This window comes from Myotis yumanensis, unplaced genomic scaffold (assembly GCF_028538775.1).
Source record: "Myotis yumanensis isolate MYYU_CA2020_CCGP unplaced genomic scaffold, mMyoYum1.0.hap1 SCAF_10, whole genome shotgun sequence".
Lineage (NCBI taxonomy): Eukaryota > Metazoa > Chordata > Mammalia > Chiroptera > Vespertilionidae > Myotis > Myotis yumanensis.
Window position 1 is genome coordinate 76,273,864 of NW_027223761.1, and position 13,032 is coordinate 76,286,895.

General features: G+C 45.9%; 1 pseudogene; it reads left to right on the forward strand.

Annotated features, from left to right (window-relative positions):
- Nucleotides 1-310: 310 nt before the first annotated feature.
- LOC139018517 (Y-box-binding protein 1 pseudogene) lies at nucleotides 311-2,222 on the forward strand (annotated as a pseudogene).
- Nucleotides 2,223-13,032: the final 10,810 nt, after the last annotated feature.

The following is a 13,032-nucleotide window of genomic DNA, read 5'->3' on the forward strand; positions in this document are numbered from 1 at the left end:
TCATAATGGATTTCACCCACCCTGATGACCTGATTTTAACTGTATGAGCTCTGTAATGACCCTGTCTCCAGATAAGGTCACTTCAGAGGGACTTTAACATGTGGATTTTGATGGGATGTAATTCAACCTATAACATCTACTTATTTTTTGATATGTTTCAAAGTAAATTTCAGATCTTAGTTCACATCCCCTTGGATACTTCAGTGATCATATCATTAAGTGGATAGGGCAGGCTGCTTGAGTTGCTATGTGTGGTGTCACATTGATACGTGGTGGAACACACCATAATTTCAGCTTTTTTGAAACAGATATGATTGAACTGGCAAGTACTACTCCTCTGTTCAGGTGTGAGGAGGATATTTTTCTTTTCTTAGTCAATCCATAGAAGGTGCTTGGTGAAATTCCACCAGTGCTGATCCCAGAACCTCCGGACCACTAGCAGTTCAAGGATCAGGCAAATCCCCTTTTTAGACCCACACAAAACAGGCAGTTAGAACCCCTTCCCAGCAGGTTCATGGCCTTCTGCTGGCTAAGCTCCCACCACCTCTCTGAAAACCAGAAACATTTCCAATTTCTCCCCAGGCCCAAGGAAATGGAAATCTGATTCTCTGTTGCTGGAACCTTGGCTCTTTCCAGGTTCTAAGGTGATTAAAACCCATTCTTTCTTTTAGAAATCGCTGAGCTCTCACATGCATCCTCCACCTGCCACCAGTGTGAATGCCTTGGGTGTGGCAAACTGTTTCATGTAGCTGTAGGTATTTCATTTTCAATGCTATGGTATTCCACTAATGAGTATAGTTTATTATTCATTTTACAGTTGAAGGGCTTTGGTTATTTCTAATTTGGGACTACTATAAGCAATGCTCTGAAAATAATTCTATAGATGTTTACTAGTGCACGTGGGCATGCATCTTCTATAGCAGTGTAGTCTGCTACTACAAGGGATCTCTAAGACCTTTTTAGGAATTCATGAGGTCACGACTGTCTTAATGAGAATCCTGGCCCTGGCAACAGATGGTACTAGAAGTCATTGTTGTATTCACCACAATGTACCACAGTTTAAAAAATGCCAGTTCCATTTAAGTCCTTCATTACGTAGGAAAAATTATGCATTGTATTAAATCATGACCCTTGAGTACACATCTTTTCAATATTCTATGTAACATCAAAAAATGTCAAGTACCTATGAAATATTTAAAAAGAGCAAGATTTCTACAAGAAAAACTCTGTACTTTTATTAAAGGACATTGAATAAGACTTAAATAGGTGGAGAGTTATGTTGAATTCATAGATTAGAAGACTCAATATTATAGAGCTGTTAATTATCTCAAATTTTACTTGAAGATCTGATGCACAGAGATTGCTATACATGTACATTTTTGCAAAACTCCTTAGCAACTTAATGCAAGAAAGTTGAATTCCTAGGTACTTGATATTTTTGATGCTATTATAAAATATCTTTAATAAATTTTTTTCTGTTAGTGCCTGACATACAAAAACATCATTTAGGAAATATTAGCTTTGCATTCAGCAAACCTGCTAAAGACCAGACTGTATAAATAACCCCAGGAAGTACCTGCCAAGTGTAGGAAGCAGAGAGACTGTGGAGTTTGATGTTGTTGAAGAATAAACGGGTTCAGAGGCAGCAAATGTTGTGGATCATGGTGGAATTCCTGTGCAAGGCAGTCAGTAAGCAGCAGAAGGTAACCATTATAGATGCTATGCATGTGGTATGGGTCCTCCGTGCAATTACCAGAAGAATGACCAGAGCAGTGAGAATAGGGGCAAGAATGAGGGATAGCAGAGTACTCCTAAAGGCAGATCCAACAGTTCTGGCCTCACTGCAGGCCACAGCATCAACCTAACTACATGTGGAGACCCTATGGGCATCACCACAATATTTCAATCCTTTTGTGCAAGAAAGGATGGAAGGTACTGACAACCAGGTGCAGAGGAGTGAGGTAGATCACTAAGATAGGATATGTATCATGATATAGACTACCATTCTGCAGGGGCCCACCTTGCTGAAGACAGCCTAGAGAGGACGGCAGTGCAGAAGATAAGGAAAGTCAAGGGGAGGAGACCCAGTTCAGCAGCCACTTCAACATCAGTACTTTTGCAGATGCCCCGAAACCCACCACAAGATGGCAAAGACAAAAGCAGCCCATCCACCAGCTGAGAATTGGTCTTCTCCCAAGGTTGAGCAGCATGGGGCTGAGTAAATGCCAGTCTACCATCTCTACTATTATTCGATTAAGTCACCCAACAAGAATAAATGGACCTAAAATTCCAGCGATAAGAAATGAACAAAACATTGGAGCTGAAGACCTTAAGTCCTTGCTTTTGCCTGTTAACCAGATAACTAAAATTATTTGCAATATCTATGCTGCTTGGGCTTTTTATTATTTTGATTTAAATACATCTTTTTGGTAATGACAAATGGACAGACATGTTTGGTTTTTTTTTTTTTTTTTTTTTTAGCCAGGTTTTTCTCTATATATCCTTAATGGTTTTTAAATGGTTTTATATCTAGCCAAGTTGAGATTTTTAAGAACTACATTTCTAATCTTATATAATAAAAGCTTAATATGCAAATTGTTAGACCAGGAGTTTGACTGGGAGTTCAACTGCTCGCTATGACATGCGCTGACCACCAGTGGGTGGCACGGAACATGGCGGGCATTGGCAATGTTGCGCTGGCAGCAGGTGGCAGTGGAGGTGCTGCTGGCCCCAGTGGGCCCTGACAAGAGCTGGACCACAGCAGGATGGTGGAGCAGGTGAGTGGGTGGTACCAGGACAAGGCAGGTGCAAGTGGGGGCCCAATCACTCTGCTGATTGCCCCACAGATGGTAATAAACTGTGGCGGCAGGGGGCGGGGCTGCCGCTTGGCTTGCAGGCACTGAGAGAGCCAGGCAGGGGGCCTGGCCCTGATCAATTGCCCGCAGGTGGGATGGTGGAGCAGGTGAGGGGGTGGTTCCAGGCCACAGCGGGGTGCCAGATGGGGCTGCGAGGCTATGAGGCTGGGGGCACAAGCTGGGACTGTGAGCCTGGGGGTGTGAGCTGGGGCTCAATCTCCGCAGGTAACCCCGAGGAATACCACCCATGCACGAATTCATGCACTGGGCCTCTAGTTTGTAATAAAAGTTTACAACATGATTTTTTAAAAAAGCCAATAAATTTTCAATCATCCTATATCAGTGGTTCTCAACCTGTGGGTCGCGACCCCTTTGGCGGTCAAACGACCCTTTCACAGGCGTCGCCTAAGACCATCCTGCATATCAGATATTTACATTACGATTCATAACAGTAGCAACATTACAGTTATGAATTAGCAACGAAAATAATTTTATGGTTGGGTCACAACATGAGGCACTGTATTTAAAGGGCCAGAAGGTTGAGAACCACTGTCCTATATAATAAAAGGCTAATATGCAAATAGAATGAACAGTGGAACAACTAAACAACTGGTCACTATGACGTGTGCTCACCACCAGGGGCTGCGCATGGAAAATGGTGGGCGTCGGCCGCGGTGGGATGGTGGAACAGGTGAGCAGGGGCGCCAGACCAAGGCAAGGCGTTGATTGCTGTCAACGGGCTAAGCCTCTGGTGGTTACTGAAAATTCTTTGCTCCTGCATGCTGCGGTCCTGCCCATGCTCGCACCACTGCCAGTGATGGAGCCACTTTTTGAACCTGCTGCTGGTGCCAGCCCCAATCGCTTTGCGCCATCAGCGGGTGCCAGTGGTGGTGGGAGCGGGGCTGCTGGCAGACAGAGGGCCTCTGGGGGAGGGGCCGGCTGGAGGTGTGGAGGATTGGTCGAGATCCACCCCTTTGCCCACCGCAGCCTTACGGCCCACAGTTCCTTTCAAGGTGCACAAATTCATGCACTGAGCCTCTAGTCTATGAATAAAGGTCTTATATAACAATAAAAGAAAGCACTTTATGTCTATTCAGTTAAATGATTCTTCCACATCTATTGTGATTATCATGATTTCCCCCCTTATCTATACTAATAAAATGGTAATATGCTAATTAGACTGGGTTGACTGGCCATCTTCTGGACGTCCGACTTCCTTCCGGACAAAACCATGGTGGTGGGGGCCGAGGCAGAGGCAGTTAGGGGTGATCAGGCCGGCAGGGGTGGGGAGTTGGGGGCGAGATCAGGCTGGCAGGGGAGGGCAGTTGGAGGCAACCAGGCTGGCAGGGGAGGGCAGTTGGGAGTGAGATCAGGCTGGCAAGGGAGGGCAGTTAGGGGTGATCGGGCAGGCAGTGGCAGTTTGGGGCAAGATCAGGCCAGCAGTGGAGAACAGTTGGGGGCGAGATTAGGCCGGCAGGGGAGGACAGTTAGGGGCAATCAGGCAGGCAGGCAGAGAGGTTAGGGGTGATCAGGCAGGCAGGCAGGTGAGCGGTTAGAAGCCAGCGGTCCCAGATTGCGAGAGGGATGTCTGACCACCGATTTAGGTCCGATCCTTGTGGGATCGGACCTAAACCGGTGGTCAGACATCCCCCAAGGGGTCCACGATTGGAGAGGGTGCAGGCTGGGCTGAGGGAACCCCCTCCCCGCCCCCTCCCTTTGCACAAATTTTGTGCACTGGGCCACTAGTCCTGTTAATAAAGTAAATTATCTTGCATTTTTGTATTAAACACAGCTTTTCATCCTAATATATAAAAACCCTGGGTCGTAAAGTCCAGTAACAACCAGGCACCACCAACCAGAAGTCCTGCAGTCAGGGCTGGGTTGCCATGGCAACCCAGCGCTGACTGCTTCTGCTGCAGGTGGGGTGCCCCAGCACTGACTGCTGAGGGGGCTGCGAATCAGGGCCAGAGAGAGGCCTGAAGAGAGAAGCAGGAACTGATCCATTGCCTCTGTGGCAGCTTCTGATCAGCACTTGCCTCTCTCTTTCCTAGTCTGGCCAGCAGCCTGCCTCCATTTCTCTCCAGGCCTCCACCAGGGCTGCTGATCAGCCCCGCCTTTCTGATCAGGCCCCATTGATAGGCCTAGAGACGCTGACTGGCATAGGAACTGACCAATCAAAACCAAATGTGGGTGCTGTGAAGAACCAATGGCTGCCTAGGAGGCAGAGTTTTTGACGCTGACTGGCTTTGAAACCGACCAATCAGAACCAAATCTGGGTGCTGTGGGGAGCCAATGGCTGCCTAGGAGGTGGAGCTTTTGACACTGATTGGCATAGAAACCGACCAATCAGAACCAAATTGGCCAGCAGAGGAGGGCAGTTAGGGGCGAGATCAGGCTGGCAGGGGAGGGCAGTTGGGGGCAACCAGGCTGGCAGGGGAGAGCAGTTAGGGGCTGGCAGTTGGACATCCCCCAAGGAGTCCCCAGTTGGAGAGGGTGCAATCTGGGCTAAGGGAACCACCCTCCATGCACAAATTTTGTGCACCGAGCCTCTAGTGTTATATATCTTTCTACAAATTTAGGTTTGGTTTCTAAAATTTTTGAAAATGTGAGATTTGCTTATAATTTTCCTTTCTTCTAACATTTCTGGTGGATTTTGATATCAAGATTATATACTTAAAGGTCCCAGCTGTGTGGCTTAGTTGGTTGAGCATCATCCCATGCACCAAAGGATTGCTGGTTCAATTCCTGGTCAGGGCACATGCCCAGGTTGTGGGCGCAATCCCCCAATTGATGTTTCTCTCTCACATCAATGTTTCTCTCCCTGTCTCCCTTCCTCTCTCTCTAAAATCAATAAAAACATTTTTTTTAAAAAAAGGTTATACTTGAAAATTGTTGTCTTATTTCTCATGATTATTTGTATAAATATTTAAGTATTTCTTCCATAAATTGCTGGTAGACTCTGGTGAGATAATCTGGATTTGGAGTTTTACATGCAAAAGTATATGGGAGTTTTTGTTACTACTAGATCAATTTCTTCAATGCTTACATGGTATTATTCAGCTTTTCTTTATAATTTATTTAATTGGAGTCTGTTGATGGAAATGTTAAATGTCTTTCAGTTTCACTATTACTAAGAGTGCTGCAACGAACACATTTATACAAGTATTTGGCAAATTCGTGACTCTACATTTAAAATATATTTTATAAGATAATTCTTACAAGAGAAATTGCTGGGTCACAAAATATAAACATGTTTAGCTGTTTGGGTCTTGATGTCAGACCATTTCTTACCTGAAGAAGCATCACTGAGGAGAGACGTGCTCTCTGTACGAGTTGTTTCTTGGGGTGACAAATTACCCAGAACTCCATGGCTTAAAACCATAATGAACATCGTGCTCCTCACAGTTTCTGTGAGTCAGAAACTTGGGAGGGGCTGAGTCTTGAGATGGTCATCAAGACATGAGCCAGAGCTGTATCATCGGAATGCTTGTCTGAGGGTGGAAGATCCACTTCCAAGGTGGCTCACTCATGTGGCTGGAGAGCGGGTGCCAGTCCCTGACAAAAGGCCTTAGTTTCTCCCCCAGTGTGGCCTTTCCACAGGCTGTTTGAGTAGCATCACCACATGGTGGTTGGGTTCCCCAGAGCAGGGGGGGCGGGCGGGAAGGGGGAGGAGAAAGAGGAGGAGAGGGAGAGGGAGAGGGAGAGAGAGAGAGAGAGAGAGAGAGAGAGAGAGAGACAAGCATTATAAAGTAGCTCTGGAAGTCACACACCCTCACTTCTACCACATTCTATTCCCTAAAAGCAAGAAATTGTGAGCAGGTTTTAAGACTGTTACAGCCTCTCTATGAGGCTAGTTTAAGTGGATTGATCTCCTTGGCACGGACCTTCAAAAACATGTTTCTAAGGAGGTGCTGTCAGCCCATTGAAGTCACTGAGGTAAATGAGATCAGCTGGTGATAGGACAGTGTGGAACTGTGGCTATGAGCTGTTAAGCATCTGCCTCCCTTGGTGTCCAGTGTCCTTAGTGTTCTGGCTATTCCCCAGGCTCAAGATTTATGTCTTAATTATGTAAATAGAGCGATTATGCCAACAGGAGCTCTGGTGAGCTAATTACTAAGCAAGAAATCAATGCCACCGAAGTCGAGACTAATGAATTCCATGGCTCCCAACATTCTGACTACAACTGCAATATCAAGGATCTTATTTCAACAGACCATGCGAGAGAGCTTGAGGGCGAGGGCCCTTCTCACCATGATTGCTTCAGTGAGACCCTGTCCAAACTTCCTTTTCTCGTGGATGCTGGGGGCTGACAACCCCTGGCCAGCCTCTCCTGCTGCATGGCCACTGCTGCACTTACCACTCAGCCTGTGAAAGCGCAGCTCTGGGAAGTAACCCTGTGGATTGTTATGGCCAGTGCCAGTGGGAGGGCGGGGTTTCAGCCAGAGCATCATCTCAATTGGATGTGACATTTGCATTGGAAGGATCGAGGGAAGTTGAAAAGGTTTCACTGGGGTCCCTTTCTCCCCAACTCTCTGCTTCTCATGACCTGATTGTCCCTGGCAACGGGCAAGACTGGACAGGGAGGTCTCCTGACTCTAAAGGCCCTGGAGGCACAAGAACGTCTACTCTCCTTCTGGTGCACCCTTTGCTCTCCTCCACTTCCACATCACAGGGCTCTGGGCTCTGTTTCTCTTGCTCGGTGGAGCTATTTTCCCTTCCATTCCAAATGGCCTGGCCTTGCCCTCCGCATGTATCCAGTGCTGATACAAGAAACAGACACGTGCAATCTGGTTCTGCATTTATTATAAAAATGCTCCTGAGCGCTATGTCCGGGTACATCTACAACAATGCTATGACGGGGATTTGTCTGGTGTCCCAGAATTGTGACCAAGGTCCAAACCAAAGCAGTGGACAAGAGGCACTGAGGAGCCCTGCATTCTAAAGAGAGCTGCCCCCGGGCAGGGTCAACGCACCCTGGCAACATGACAATGTGGTTAAAAACCATAGGTTGCAGAACCAGCTGCCACCTTCAGCCCACACCCCATCCTAACCCCTGTCCCCTCACTCTTGCTTCTATAAAGGAAGGATGGGGGGATTTGGAGAGAGAGCATCAGAGCTGCCAACCGTATAGTGTTTGATGTGAGGAGCAGTTCCCTTTTCTCCCCCTGGGAAGACATATGTGATCACAGAGACCACTGGCCACTTCTGGTCTGGATAGATCTATAAAAGGCCTATGGAGGTGGCCCATGCCAGTGGAGGGAGAAGGGACTGTAGAGGGCCTAGAAGATAGGGCTGGAGGTGCCCCCATCCCAGTTCCCATCAGCACTTGGAAAACAAAGATGTCTCCAGCCTTTCCTGTGGTTCCACCTAAAGGATATGGGCTGAGGAGGGTCAGGGGCTGTGGGCTACACAGAATGTTGCCAGAACAAGTAGGGGTGCCTCCACCCAAGGAAGGTTAGGGGTCATGGCCCACTCTCTGAGTGGATCCTTGAGGGAGAGGCGATCAGGCTGAGTTGGGCATTGCTCCAAAACATGACCTCATCTTCCACATGGCGACTGCCACTTCAGTAGGGTCACTAGCCTCACGTGGGAGCAGAATGAGCCAGGCCAAGATCAGGGATGTCTCCTCACCACCACTGCCCCTCCGCCATGCTGAGATGCCTCGCGCCTGCCCGAAGTCTGGAGAGCTAGACCCAGAAGAGGAAGGAAGAGGCGCAGAAGTGAAAGAAGAAAGTGCACTGCTCCTTCCACCTCCGATCCCTGGAGCCATAATCCTCCTGAGGCTTCAGGGAAGGAAGAACTTTGAATCAGAGACAAATCTGGAGTTTTAAAAGGACTGGACTGGGATTTTAATAACTGAAAGTGACAGGAACATGACTTTCTACCCAAAATGTCATTAAATGACGGGGGAGATGGATTCAATAGAACACAGAAGAAAGCAGTGACTGGAAAAAGTTAACTTTCTTGTTTATACCCCACTGAGTTGAGACTCTTCAATAACCCACTGCACATTGTTCCAGTCAACGCTCCCGAAGTAAAGCCCCATGGACAGAAACCTCAAAAGTTTTTACAAGGCCATCCAGGACATGAGGAAATGAATATGTGCACACACTATGGGAGCAGAGGTAAATTGGAAAGGCATTTTGAGGGAGCGATTTGGCAATAATGGATCATAAGCCTTAAAAAGTCCATGCCATTGACACAGCAGTTTTATTCTTAGGAATATATTTATTCAGTGTTCAACAGATTTTTAAAAAGTTTTTTTTTTAAATATATTTTATTGATTTTTTACAGAGAGGAAGGGAGAGAGATAGAGAGCCAGAAACATCGATGAGAGAGAAACATCGATCAGCCGCCTCCTGCACATCCCCCACTGGGGACATGCCCGCAACCCAAGTACATGCCCTTGACCGGAATCGAACCCGGGACCCTCCAGTCCGCAGGCCGACGCTCTATCCACCGAGCCAAACCGGTTTCGGTTTAAAAACTTTTAAAATATGTTGATTTTATTTATTTTCTAGAGAGAGGAAGGAAGAGAGAGAGAGAGAGAGGAGAGAGAGAGAGAGAGAGAGAGAGAAACATCGATGGGTTGCCTCCCGTACCCACCCTGACCAGGAACCAAACCCACAACCTGGGCATGTACCCTGACCTGGAATCAAACTGGCAACATTTGGTGCACAGGACAATGCCTGACCAACTGAGCCACACTGGCCAGGGCCTTGTTCTACAGATTTCTATGGAGCACCAATATGTGTTGGGCACTGCTCCAGGTACTCTGACCAAGACAGGCATGATCTTATCCTGTGGACATTACAACTTGGTGAAGGGGAGAGACAGGAAAACAGGATTTACACTGTAGCCTGACTCCTGCTCTAGTAGAACGAAGGGCAGGTGATGGTGGCCACAATGAGAGGGACAGCTGAGCCTGTCTGTGGTGATAATGGTGATGGTGGGGTGTCAGGGAGGCTTGCCTGAGACGGTGATGTCTGAAAGGTGAATAGGGATTAGCTAGGCATGAGATTGCAGGTTGAGGGAGAGTGTGTATAAGAGTGCAGAGCAGAGATAGCACGAAGAGAACCTGGTGTGCTTAAGGAGCCTGAAGAAGTTCAATTTGGCCAGAAATAGAAGCAAGAGTGGGAAGATGATAAGAGGGGAGGCTGGAAAGGGGAGGCAAGGGACCCTAAGGAAATAATTCAAGACGCACACAAAGACTCACCAAAACCTCATGTATAATTGTGATACCTGAAGTCTGGAGACAACTTCGATTGATACCAGTTCCCAGTGACACCAATACAATAGCACCCTGCTCTGAATTTATTGACACAAAGAGATGTTCAATGTTATATTATCAAATAAAAATCAGGATATAAAATGGAATGTAGAATATGGTCTTATTTTTATTTTAAAAAATTTACAAAGCCCTAGCCGGTGTTGCTCAATGGATAGAGCACCAGCCCGAGGACTGACTCTGGTCAAGGGCATGTACCTCAGTTGCAGGCTTGATCCCTGACCCTGGTCCAGGCGAGTGAAGAGGCAATCAATTGATGTATCCCTCACACGTGGATGTTTCTCGCTCACTCTCTCCCTCTAACCTTCCCTTCTACTCTCTCTAAAAATCAATGGGAAAAAATATCCTCAGGTAAAGACTAACAAAAATAAATAAAATAAAGATTATACAAAGATTCTGGAAAAATGTTAACAATACTTACCTCTGAGTGCTAAGGTTGCAGGTGAATTTTATTATTTGCTTTGTGCTCAGCTGTAGTTTCTACTGTTGTTTATCTGTGTGCAAGTACTGCTGGGTAATAAAGAAGAAGTGAAAACTGTAAAACATAAAATCTCTGAAATGTAAGCTTAAAAAACCTAGTGACAGGAAAATCTTGGTTAAACAAAGAAATTATTCAAAATTGAAAAGGGGAAGTCTGTGTAAATGCAACTGACATGGAATATCGATTTTAACATTTATGAGCTTCAACAAACTTGCATGCTTATCCGACTGTGCACCACATGCAGACGCCACTCCCACAATGGCAGGGTGTGGGCCAGGTATCACTGGCATCTCAGGGATGTCTCCAATTCTGCCTCTACCTCAGTTTTGGTCTTTGTATAATAAAGCTACATTCTCTAGTTTCTTTTTCTTTTTTGAGGTATAATTCATATACAAAACACTGCATGTATTTAATGCACATAATTTGATGAGTTTGAACATGAGCCTGCACCCATGAAATTGTCAAGGTAATAAATATATCCATCACCTCCAAAAGGTTCCTTGTGCCTTTTTGTGGTGTGTGTGTGTGTGTGTGTGTGTATGTGTATGTGAAACACAACATGAAATCTGTTCCCTTAACAAAATTTTAAGTGCACAGTACAGTGTTAACCACAGGCATGATATTGCACAGCGGATTCTAGAATTTAATCATCTTGCATAACAGACTTTATGCCCATTGAAGAATTTGCAAGCAGATTAGCTTATAACGACACTTAAGTTCACTCACGGCCTTACCAATTCGAGTGGTTCACACAGCTCTGTCTAGGAAATAGGCAGCTTTTGCTGGTCCTGGTGGGTGGCCCACTTCGGAACCTGCACACACACATCTAGCATCATGAGTATATACCAATGTCTTATGGAGGCTTGCACAGCTGTGATGTACTGTCTCCTCTTTGATGACAATCCTCGTGTTAGTGATCACGTTTCTTTTTTGCCTGGGATGTGTGTAATCAGAAACCATGTGATGCTCAAATATTAGGGTTTGAGTGGAGCTCTTCAGAGTCAGCTGTGAACTCAAACTGCCCCTCAGATGGGAGTCCACCAGCCCTGTGTCTGAAGCTCGCCAATCTCCCTTCTGTCGCCTTTTCCGCTCCTGTGTTCATGCAGGTCCTCTGAGCAAGAATTCCTCCTCTGAACCACTGTTGGCCTACTGGCCCGTCACAGCCCAGTTTACGTCTCACCTGTGAAAAGGCCTCTCCAATGCTACAATCTACATGAAACTGGCCTGTACGTGTTTCATGGGAAGAGCATAGACTTCGTCATTGGAAGCCCTGACATCCAATTGACACTCATGACTTGCTAGTTGGGTGATCTTGGGAAATTTACTTGATCTTTAAGAAATTGTTTTTTTTTTTTCTCTCTTAGATGTTGTGAGGGTTACAACATATTATAATTTAGGTCCCTTAAATTGCCAAACATATGTGTATTCAACAAGCATTTATTAAGCACCAACCATGCAGTCAACAGTAAACTAGACATCACAAGAATGCTAGTCTTGTTACAGCATTCAATAGTCAACAGTAGCCTTCTAGAAAATTTAGCAAACTGTGCCTCTTATGTTTCAGCTATGAATGTCTTGTTATTTCTTTTGTATTACCAAAATATTTGTCAAATTCTTACTGTGAGCCTGTGGGGACAAAATGATGAACAAGAACCTGCCCTTCTTTGATTGCATGGATACAAAGGGGACTTTTGAAGACTTTAAGCAAGGCAGTGATTTAATGGGATTTGTACCTTTAAAAATATCACATTTTCCCCAATTAGTTGGAACTTCCTCTCCTTCCTTGCCTGGCTAAGTCCTCTCATTGTTATTTTTCCAATTTGATGTCATCTCCTGCAGAGCTACTTCGCTGACCTCCAGGTCTGGGTTTGCACCCTCCCACGTGCTCTCTTCATAACCCCCACACAGCTCTAATTACACTGGGCGGTAATCGCCTTGCAACTTATCTATGTGCCTCCAGCCCATGAGCTCCGTGCCCATCTTTTCATATTTGTATCCCAATGTCCAGCCAGAGCATAGAGTCGGTGCTCAGTAAGGATTTGCTGAAAAATGGTAACTCTGGCAAAAACAGTTTCAGGAAGCAGTGGGAACAGAGCCAGACTACAGGAAAATGAAGCAAGAATGGGAGGTGAGTCCTGGAGACAGTGAGAAGAGTTACTTCTTCAAGAATCTTACTTAAGAAGGGAACTTCTCACCAATAGGTGAGCCAGTACAGGGAACAAGAGGAGCTGATGAAGCCGGAGATAAAATGTGGTACAAGTAGCTCAGTAAGAGATGATAAGATAAGAGGTCAAGTCCCTTGAAATTCATATCGTTACAGTGGAGCGGTTCAAGCTGCTGGCCAGACTCAGGCTGTGGCCATGAATAGCTGAAGTGGAGAGGAGGTGAAGGTGACTAAAGCTAAGGTG